This window comes from Octopus bimaculoides, unplaced genomic scaffold, assembly GCF_046866305.1.
Source record: "Octopus bimaculoides isolate indiv1 unplaced genomic scaffold, ASM4686630v1 contig83, whole genome shotgun sequence".
NCBI classification, from domain to species: domain Eukaryota; kingdom Metazoa; phylum Mollusca; class Cephalopoda; order Octopoda; family Octopodidae; genus Octopus; species Octopus bimaculoides.
Genome location: NW_028315333.1, coordinates 122,501 through 134,008, shown reverse-complemented (window position 1 = coordinate 134,008; position 11,508 = coordinate 122,501).

The window sequence follows — 11,508 nt, the reverse complement described above, 5'->3', positions numbered from 1 at the left end:
GTCTGTCTGTCTGTCTGTCTGTCTGTCTATCTGTCAATGTATAAATATATCTATTTGTGTGTGTGTGTATATATGGTGGTGCTCCAGCATAACCACAGCTGCATGGCTGAAATGAGTAAAAGAATAAAACAATAGTATATATGTATACAGATATACATATTTAGATACACACACACACACACACACACACACACATATATAAATACATACATATGCAATTTATATACATATATATGTATGTATGTATATATATATACATATATATATATATATATATATATATATATATATATATATATATATATATATTAGTGCTTCCAACCTTACTTAGTGCTTCCACTATTCTGTCCGTCTCATTATAATGTCGTCAAATTCATTTCAGTTGTCCATAACAATGTCGTCAAATTCACTCAGATATTCAAGTTATTCAATTTTAATTTTTATCACATAGTCACTTATCTCTGCCTTAGATTAGCTGACCGAAAACTCTTATTTCTCAATTCTATATTTCTACCACTTACTGTCTCTATGAGACATAAATCCCAAAAGAGTATCTCTCTATTGCCCTCGTGCTCTGGCCTAACCCTCTCTCCTTTAGTCTGTCTCTCTCGATCCCACTCTCTCTCTCTCTTTTCTCCTCCTCTTTCGATTAACCCCTTGCTTCGCCAGGGCTATAAAACTAGCGCGCGCACCCCAAATTCCCCCACTAGACCTAAATACCTTTGCAGCAATGGCTGTCGTGCACCCGCCCTCTCACCCCCCCACCAGTACCGGAAGTTCCTACCTTCTCCACCGGTACCGTAAGTACTTGGCTGTCTCCCATAAACACTTCTAAAGGCTTCACGCCATTCCCCCCTACCCCCACTTAGGGTTCATCTCCTATGTAAGGTAGCGATCATATGGTGCAAAATACGATAGTGTAGTAGATGCAGGTTGAAATGAATGCTACTGATTGTTTATGAATTCTGCAAAATGCAAGCTTTCTTTTAAGGTACGTGACGCTGCTGTTCCCCGCCCCAGGGTCTCACAGGCCCATACCTCCCACACCCTCAGGGTTGGCACTCTCAACGTCGGCACACTGAAAGGTAGGTCTGGTGAGATTATTGAGATGCTTGAACGGAGATGTGTCAATATCTGCTGCCTCCAAGAAGTAAGGTGGAGAGGAGGTTCCACTAGGTTCCTCACAGGCAAAGAACACAGGTACAAGATTTTCTGGGCAGGGAACACAGACGGGGTCGGCGGCGTGGGTATACTTCTTGCAGAGAAATGGGTGGATAAGGTAATCGAGGTGGTTAGAGTATGCGATAGAATACTTAAGATTAGATTAGTCCTTCACCATGAGTTAGCAACCATTATCTCGGCCTATGCCCCTCAGCCCAGGCTACCCAACGGACAGAAAGACCAATTTTATGACACCCTCCTGCAGACTACCTTGTCCACGAATGACAGGGACCTTTTCTTTGTGGCTGGTGACTTCAATGGGCATGTTGGACAACATTCAGGGGGCTTTTATGGCGTACATGGAGGCTATGGTTTTGGTTCACGCAATGAAGAGGGAACCAGGCTGCTGGAGTTCTGTGATGCAAATGACCTTATGGTTTGCAATACTAACTTCAGGAAACCTGCCAGTCACCTAGTCACCTACCGTTCTGGCAGACACACTAGCCAAATCGACTACATCCTCACCAGGAAAAGGGAAAGATGGCTGCTTATAAAAGCCCAAACCTTTCCTGGCAAAGAATGTACCCCACAACATAGACTAGTAGTTAGTGACTTCAGGATTAGAGCTAAGTGGTTGCCCAGAAGACGACCAGCATGGAGGAGAAGGGTCTGGAAGCTCAAAGATCCTGCGAATGGACAGAGATTTAGAGACTTATTATTCAAAGCCTTTGACGAAATAGAGGGGGATATAGCTTCACATGATGTAGAAGACAACTGGAGGTTTCAACAGGACAACCTGCTGAGGGCCACTGACCAGATCTGTGGATGGTGCAAAGTCCCCTCTCGACCCAATATAATGTAGTGATGGAACAATGTTATTGACAGAGACATTAGGGAAAAGAAACAGGCTTGGAAGGACTGGAAGAACGGTGGTAGCAGGGAATTGCATCAGACTGCTAGAAGGGAAGCTAAGCGACAGGTTTATTTAGCCAGAGGGGAAGCAGAAGAGAAAAAGTTTGCCAATGTTATGTGCTGTGAGGAACAAAGACTTGAGGTATATCGTGACAACTAATTAGGGAACGAGTCACTTTAGATGAGATGCAGTTTGGGTTCGTGCCAGGGAAAAGTAACACTGATGCTATATTTCTGGTAAGACAGTTGCAGGAGAAATACCTAGCCAAAGATAAACCTCTGTACCTAACTTTTGTTGACATGGAGAAAGCCTTTGACAGGGTCCCCCGATCCCTTATCTGGTGGTCATTGAGGAGACGAGGGATAGAAGAATGGTTAGTGAGAGCTGTGCGAGCCATGTACAGAGACGCTGTCAGTAAGGTGAGGGTTGGCAACGAGTACAGTGAAGAATTCCGGGTAGAGGTAGGAGTCCACCAAGGTTGAGTCCTCAGGCCCCTCCTATTTACAATAGTCCTCCAGGCGATAACAGAGGAATTCAAGAGGGGATGCCCGTGGGAGCTCCTCTATGCTGATGACCTTGCACTAATTGCTGGGTCACTATCAGAACTAGAGGAGAAGTTTCAGGTGTGGAAGCAAGGATTAGAATCGAAGGGCCTTAGAGTCAACCTAGCTAAAACCAAAGTCCTAATAAGTAGGAAGGTAGACAAAACCACAAAGCCCTTCAGGTAGATGGCGCTGCTCGATCTGTAGAAAAGGCGTAGGTAGAAACTTTATAAGATGTACCCAGTGGAAGCTATGGACACATAAGATGTGCAGCAATATCAAAGGTAGGTTAACTAGGAAGTTAGTTTTTATATGTGGCAGATGTTCAGGAGCAATACTATAAGACCCAAGTTAAAAACATTCCCAACAATTCAATTTCTCTGGTTGACATTAACACACCTACCCCCAATAGGGACCTTAATTCCCACATTTTAGAGCTCCATGAGCAAAATACTTTTTATATGTTCCATAAGACTGGAATTTTGGAATCTGTGCATAAAGATCAGTAGTATGGGAAATATGTGGCATGATTAGAATTTTTTATGGTGTGTAAAGAGGGAAAGAACCCTCATCTGCAATTTTGATGAAATTCGAATCATAGGTATTCCAGTTCCTTACAGAAAATATAACAGAAAAGTCTCATTCTTCAATTGCATGTAACATGGGCAACGCTGGGTATCTCTGCTAATATATATATATATATATATATATATATATATATATGAATGCATACATATATACATGTGTGTGTGTGTTAATATATATATATATATATATATATATATATATATATATATATATATATACATATATATACACATACATATATAGGCTGGTCGTATAAAAGAACACATAAAACCTAAAGGAAACTGAAAATGAAATAATCTAATTTAATGAGGGTTTTCGAAGGGATCATAAATAAATGGCTCTAGATACACATAAAAGGCATCTATAAATTACTCTTGCAATTTGGAAAATTAAGGGAAACATGAACCCTAAAGAGACCGATAGAATAAGGAATAAATTGTGGTGGTTGATTTCTTTGACTAAAAATTCTTCAAGGCTGTGCCCCAGCATGGCCGCAGTCAAACGAGTGAAGCAAGTAAGAGATAAAAGATATGTGTGTGTGTTTGTGTACAACTGGGTTATGAAAGACATAAAAGTGTTTTTGCGAAGGACATTGAATCCGTATGCATAGTTCATGGCACCCAAGTGATGTCAAGACATTTCAACAGAACAGGAAAACAGTTTCTGACAGATGCAAAAGTTTCACAGGAATTCATTAACTCAACATTGACTAAAGAGTGTTGATTGAAATATGTGTTATGTTTAAAGATGTATTATATTTAATAGGTTTCTGTACACAGACATGCAAAGACCTTTGCTGTGTAGATTCTCTCAGGAAGGGAATTCTCCTTACAGGAAATGCTTGTGAGAAGCCCCCCTCCACTGGGCTATATATACCTGTCTGCATAGATATGTATAATTGTGTGTGTGTGTGTGTGTGTGTGTGTGCATCATCATCATTTAAGGGCTGCCATATGCCACACCACCAGATACTTTAAGCATTTCAGTGGTGATTCTTGAGGGGCCAGGGGCTTTCCTGGTCTTCATACGTCTCATGGTTTTATCTACCATGCTGCTGTCTATTCGGATTGCTGGTCCCTCTGTTGGATCCACATTAGAGAGACTCTCCTGTACACACACACACACACACATTTATATGTGTGTGTGTGTATGTCCAGATGCATGGCTCAGTAGTCAGAGCATCGGTTCCACAATCATGAGATAGTGAGTTCGATTCCCAGAGTGGGCTGTGTGTTGTGTCCTTGGGCAAGACACTTTATTTCACATTGCTCCAGTTTGCCTTTCCGTTGGATAAAATCGGTGGTGTGGAGAGGGATGGTTTGCTTGCCTAGCCCGAGGGGTGGGGGTCATTCGATAGCTAAAACCGTGCAAAGTGAATTGTGACCAGTGATGTGTAGCAACATTGGATAGTCTTGTCGGTCACGTGATCGGTCCGTTTGTATGCATGTATGTATGAATGTGTGTGTGTGTGGGTGTGTGAAAAGTCCACTTTCTGTTCTGCTATGGGGGTGGACAGTTTGCCATAGGACGGCACCAGGCTGTGTTAGCCACATTGCATTGGTTTCTATGGCTGGATACCCTTCCAGATGCCAACCACTTCATAGAAGTGCCTTTAACATGGCTCCACCGAGTCACTTGCAAGATGAAGACGTCTCAACAGGAAGGGATGAGTAGCACTGAGGGAGATGGGTTTGTGCCAATTGAGAGGTGAATGTATAATAGGGAGCAGATTAGAGTTAGGGGTCATATTGTAGGAGATACTTGGCTGTCCCCGTTTGAAAGATTGAGAGAAATAAATGGCAGGGGAGATGTGTGATGGGACATATTCTTAAGGGACAGCGGGAGAGAATATAAATGAAATGAAGGACATACCAAGGATTGGACAGGGTGAGTGGACAGAGGAGATCAAGGGGTAGGGGTGATTCATGAGAGTATGAAGAGAGACAGATGGAGATATGAAGAATGTAGCAGGTGATGGTGAGGGATATAGGGGCAGCTCAGGGGGCCAGGGTAGGTTTGTGAGGGCATTGAGAGTGAGTGAATGTGATGGGGGAGAGGAGCATGCAGAGGGGGGGGGGGAATGATCATGGGTGGAAGAAAGGAAGGAGTTGGAATAGTGTGTTGTGGTGGGGGAGGTGAGGGAACAGATTGTATTGGGGCAAGGCATAAACATAAACGGCTTACCTCTACGTATATATTTACTGGTTTCAAATTTTGGCACAAGGCCAGCAATAAATGGGAGAGGGTTAAGTTGATTACATCAGTCCCAGAGTTCATTGAACCTAAATGTGAACCTTGCTGGAATTAGAACTCAGAACATCAAGTCGAACGAAATGCACCAAGCATTTTGCCTGGTGTGCTAACGATTCTGCTGCCAGCTCACCTTACACACACACACACACACACACACACACATGTACATATGTAGATATATACATAAAAGCACATAGATATAGACAGGTATCTATATATTGATACATACATATATTTGTGTGTGTGTGTATGAATATAAATATAATTTTATATATCTATATATACACACCTTTGTATATATATATACTTACTACGTATGTACATACATAGACTTACTATGCGGGTGGTTGATTCAATTCTGAGCAAGAGAAAAGATTTATGAAATTCATGGACAATACATTGTTTTTTGATTTTGTAAGCATGTCAATGGGGGGGTTAGACATATGGAATTCAAAACAGGGGCCGAATGTTGCTGCTGGAAAGATGGTGGATAATCTTGCAGCTGTCTACAAAGTCAGTTTTGCTGGACATCACCAACCTACGCATACACACACACAGAGTTGAGTGAGGGAAATCTCTGTATGGTTGTAAGACCAGCTATAAATAGTAGCTACATAACCCTCAAATACAGAAATATGCAAATATACTGAAACACACATATAGCATATGTGTGTGTGTGTGTAACATAACACATTTATGTGTGTGTGTAACATAACGTGTGTGTGTGTGTAACATAACACTATGTGTGTGTATGTTAGTGTATGTGTGTGTGCACCCCCAGTTTGAAATTCACCAGTTTACTTCTACAAACTTCAGTCTGACATTTCAAATCAGGATAGAAATTGTTGAAATATTTGCAAAAAACCCAAAATAAAGAAACAGGTTAGAAATTCATTGTTGCAGAACCGAATAAGAGAGCAGAGTGTGTAAGCCAATATTATCTTGAATAACATCGATGGACAACGTGACTGCCATCTTAGGTGAGGTAGGATCATTTCACTGTATCAGTTTACCCCAGGCGTTTCCATTTATTGTCTCGTTTAAGAAAGGTGATCTTGAATAAAGTTAAGGATTGTCAACCTTGATGGTTGTGGTGGTGACTGTGGTAGTGGTGTGTGTGTGTGATATTGTTGGTGTTGTTGTTGCTGTCATGTCATTTCCCCCAAGCTTGTTGATCAAGTCAGTGAATGCTAGCTACAAATTTGTTGTTCTGCGTGTGATTTGAGTGAGGTTTAGCTACTTTTTCTAATAGTCCATGATGGTAGCAAATTGACAGCTTTGTAGTAATTGTTCTGGCTGTCTGTGCCCTGAGATCAAATTCTGCTGAAATCAGATTTACTTTTCATTCCTTCAGGATCACTAAATAAAATACAAGACATACCTACCTCACCATGGCACTGCTCTCATTCCATTAAGGGCCCAAGGCAAGGCATTTGACTAAATTGTGGAGGTGGCCAGAGTAGAAATTGGCAACGTGGTGTTGACATTGGTGATAGTGGTGGTGGTCATGGTACCTGTCAGAGGGACAGGTTGGTATTAGTCTAGTTATAGCAGTTTAGCCCCAACTCAGCCCTGATCCATCAAATCTAGAAGCCAAGACATTCCAGCCATGACGTACTATTTGGACTAACTTTACACAGCATCTCGCCAGACTGGAAAATATTAAGTACCAGTAATATGTTGGTACTATTCTGCTCACGTAATTTTTGAGGTTTTGGGGTACTGAGTTAAGTTATGGACACTGCGTTACATTTTCTGAATAATTAGCTTGCATTATGTGAATTTCAAACTGGGGGTGCACACACACATACGTGTTATGTTACGCACACACGTGTTATGTTACACACACACATACACACACACATATGCTATGTGTGTGTTTCAGTATCTTTGCTTATTTCTGTATTTGAGGGTTATGTAGCTACTATTTATAGCTGGTCTTACAACCATACAGTAATTTCCCTCATTGAACTCTGTGTGTGTATGCGTACGTTGGTGATGTCCAGCAAAACTGACTTTGTAGACAGCCACAAGATTATCCAGGGGCACTGGCAACGCTCTCGCTCGAAAATCCTACGGAGGCTAGTCAGGCGGTACTGGTGACGGCCGTGCTCAAAATGGTGTATTTTATGTGCCACCCACACAAGAGCCAGTCCAGGGGCACTGGCAACGATCTCGCTCGAAAGTCCTTACACATGCCGTGGGCACAAGTGCCAGAAAGGCGATGCTGGGCACAGGTGCCATCACAAATTCACTTTCGCTTGCCCCAATAAGTCTTCGCAAGCTGAGTTTCGTGTCCAATTTAACTCGATTTCGATTTCACTTGCCTCAATAGATCTTCGAAAGTGGTGTTTAGTGTCCAATTTAACTCGATTTCGATTTCACTTGCCTCAACAGGTCTTCGCAAGTGGAGTTTGGTGTCCAATGAAGGAAGGTACGCATAAGTGGACTGGCTGAGGCCTTAGATTTAGGTCTCACTTGGCTTGCCGTGTCTTCTCACGCACAGCAAATTTCCAAAGGTCTCGGTCAGAAGTCATCGCCTCGGTGAGGTCTAAAGTTCGAAGGTCGTGCCTCACCACCTCATCCCAGGTCTTCCTGGGCCTACCTCTTCCACAGGTTCCCTCAGCTGCTAGGGTGTGACACTTTTTCACGCATCTATCCTCATCCATTCTCGTTATATGACCATACCAGCGCAGTCGTCTCTTTTGCACACCACAACTGATGCTTCGTAAGTTCAACTTTTCTCTCAAGGTACTGATACTCTGTCGAGTATGCACACTGACATTACACATCCATTGGAGTATACTGGCTTCATTCCTTGCAAGCCTACGCATGGCCTCAGCAGTCACAGCCCATGTTTTACTGCCATGAAGCATGGCTGTTCATACACATGCGTCATACAGTCTGCCTTTTACTCTGAGTGAGAGGCCCCTTGTCACCAGCAGAGGTAAGAGTTCTCTCAACTTTGCCCAGGCTTTTCTTATTCTAGCAGCTACACTTTCAGCGCACCCTCCTCCACTATTAACTTGGCCACCTAGGTAGCGGAAGCTATCAACTACGTCTAGTTTTTTTCCCTGGAATGTGGCAGAAGTTGTTTTCTGTACATTTACAGTGTTTATAGCTCCTGAACATCTGCCACATAAAAAAACTAACTTCCTAGTTAACCTGCCTTTGATATTGCTGCACCCCTTATGTGTCCATAGCTTGCACTGTGTGCATCTTATAGAGTTTCTACCTACGCCTTTGCTACAGATCGAGCTGGGCCATCTACCTGAAGGGCTTTGTGTGTTGTCTACCTTCCTACTTATTAGGACTTTGGTTTTAGCTAGGTTGACTCTAAGGCCTTTCGACTCTAGTCCTAGCTTCCACAGATGAAACTTCTCCTCTAGTTCTGATAGTGACTCAGTTATTAGTGCAAGGTCATCAGCATAGAGGAGATCCCAGGGGCATCCCCTCTTGAATTCCTCTGTTATCGTCTGGAGGATTATGATAAATAGGAGGGGGTCTGAGGACAGAACCTTGGTGGACCCCTACCTCTACCCGGAATTCTTCACTGTACTCATTGCCAACCTTCACCTTACTGATAGCGCCTCTGTACATGGCTCGCACAGCTCTCACAAACCATTCTTCTATCCCTAGTTTCCTCATTGACCACCAGATAAGGGATCGGGCGACCCTGTCAAAGACTTTCTCCATGTCAATGAAAGCCAGGTACAGAGGTTTATCTTTGGCTAGGTATTTCTCCTGCAGCTGCCTTACCAGAAATATAGCATCAGTGGTGCTTTTCCCTGGCACAAACCCAAACTGCATCTCATCTAAACTGACTCTCTCCCTAATTAGTTGGGCTATGACCCTTTCCGTGACTTTCATAACCTGATCTTACAACTTAATACCTCTGTAATTATTTGTATCTAAAGCGTTACCTTTACCTTTGTAGCAGTTGACTATGGTGCTGCTACACCAGTCATTGGGTATGACTCCTTCGTGTATCACCTGGTTAACAATACGGGTGACTAGGCTATAGCCGACACTGCCAGATATTTTGAGCATCTCTGCAGTGATTCCTGAAGGGCCAGGGGCTTTCCCTGTCTTCATACTCTTAATCGCTTTATCTACCATGGTACTGTCAATTCGGATAGCTGGTCCCTCTGTTGGATCGGCATTCAGTAAACTTTCTTTCTCCCATTCATTCTCTTTATTGAGCAACCTTTCATAGTGGCATCTCCATATTAAATATATAAGGGCTAGTATACTTTCATGCCTCATGGCATTCATCAAGGTCCCGTCTGACAGATGTACACAGTGAATGTATAATTGGGAGCAAGGTAGAGATAGGGGTCGTATTGTAGGAGATATTTGGCTGTCCCCGTTTGAAAGATTGAGAAAAATAAATGGCAGGGGAGATGTGTGATGGGACATATTCTTAAGGGACAGTGGGGGAGAAAATATAAATGAAATGAAGGACATACCAAGGATTGGACAGGGTGAGTGGACAGAGGAGATCAAGGGGTAGGGGTGATTCATGAGAGTGGGAAGGGAGACAGATGGAGATGTGGAGAGTGTAGCAGGTGATGGTGAGGGATATAGGGGCAGCTCAGGGGGCCAGGGTAGGTTTGTGAGGGCATTGAGAGTGAGTGTATGTGATGGGGGAGAGGAGCATGCAGAGGGGGGGGGGGAATGATCATGGGTGGAAGAAAGGAAGGAGTTGGAATAGTGTGTTGTGGTGGGGGAGGTGAGGGAACAGATTGTACTGGGGCAAGGCATAAACATAAACGGCTTACCTCTACGTATATATTTACTGGTTTCAAATCTTGGCACAAGGCCAGCAATAATGGGGAGGGGTTAAGTTGATTACATCAGTCCCAGAGTTCATTGAACCTAAATGTCAACCTTGCTGGATTAGAACTCAGAACAACAAGTCGAACGAAATGCACCAAGCAATTTGCCTGGTGTGCTAACGATTCTGCTGCCAGCTCACCTTACACACACACACACACACACACACATGTATATATGTAGATATATACATAAAAGCACATAGATATAGACAGGTATCTATATATTGATACATACATATATATGTGTGTGTGTGTATGAATATAAATATAATTTTATATATCTATATATACACACCTTTGTATATATATATACTTACTACGTATGTACATACATAGACTTACTATGCGGGTGGTTGATTCAATTCTGAGCAAGAGAAAAGGTTTACGAAATTCATGGACGATGCATTGTTTTTTGATTTTGTAAGCATGTCAATGGCGGGGTTAGACATATGGAATTCAAAACAGGGGCCGAAGGTTGCTGCTGGAAAGATGGTGGATAATCTTGCAGCTGTCTACAAAGTCAGTTTTGCTGGACATCACCAACCTACGCATACACACACACAGAGTTGAGTGAGGGAAATCTCTGTATGGTTGTAAGACCAGCTATAAATAGTAGCTACATAACCCTCAAATACAGAAATATGCAAATATACTGAAACACACACATAGCATATGTGTGTGTGTGTAACATAACACATGTATGTGTGTGTGTAACATAACACGTATGTGTGTGTATGTTAGTGTATGTGTGTGTGCACCCCCAGTTTGAAATTCACCAGTTTACTTCTACAAACTTCAGTCTGACATTTCAAATCAGGATAGAAATTGTTGAAATATTTGCAAGAAACCCAAAATAAAGAAACAGGTTAGAAATTCATTGTTGCAGAACCGAATAAGAGAGCAGAGTGTGTAAGCCAATATTATCTTGAATAACATCGATGGACAACGTGACTGCCATCTTAGGTGAGGTAGGATCATTTCACTGTATCAGTTTACCCCAGGCGTTTCCATTTATTGTCTCGTTTAAGAAAGGTGATCTTGAATAAAGTTAAGGATTGTCAACCTTGATGGTTGTGGTGGTGACTGTGGTAGTGGTGTGTGTGTGTGATATTGTTGGTGTTGTTGTTGCTGTCATGTCATTTCCCCCAAGCTTGTTGATGAAGTCAGTGAATGCTAGCTACAAATTTGTTGTTCTGCGTGTGATTTGAGTGAG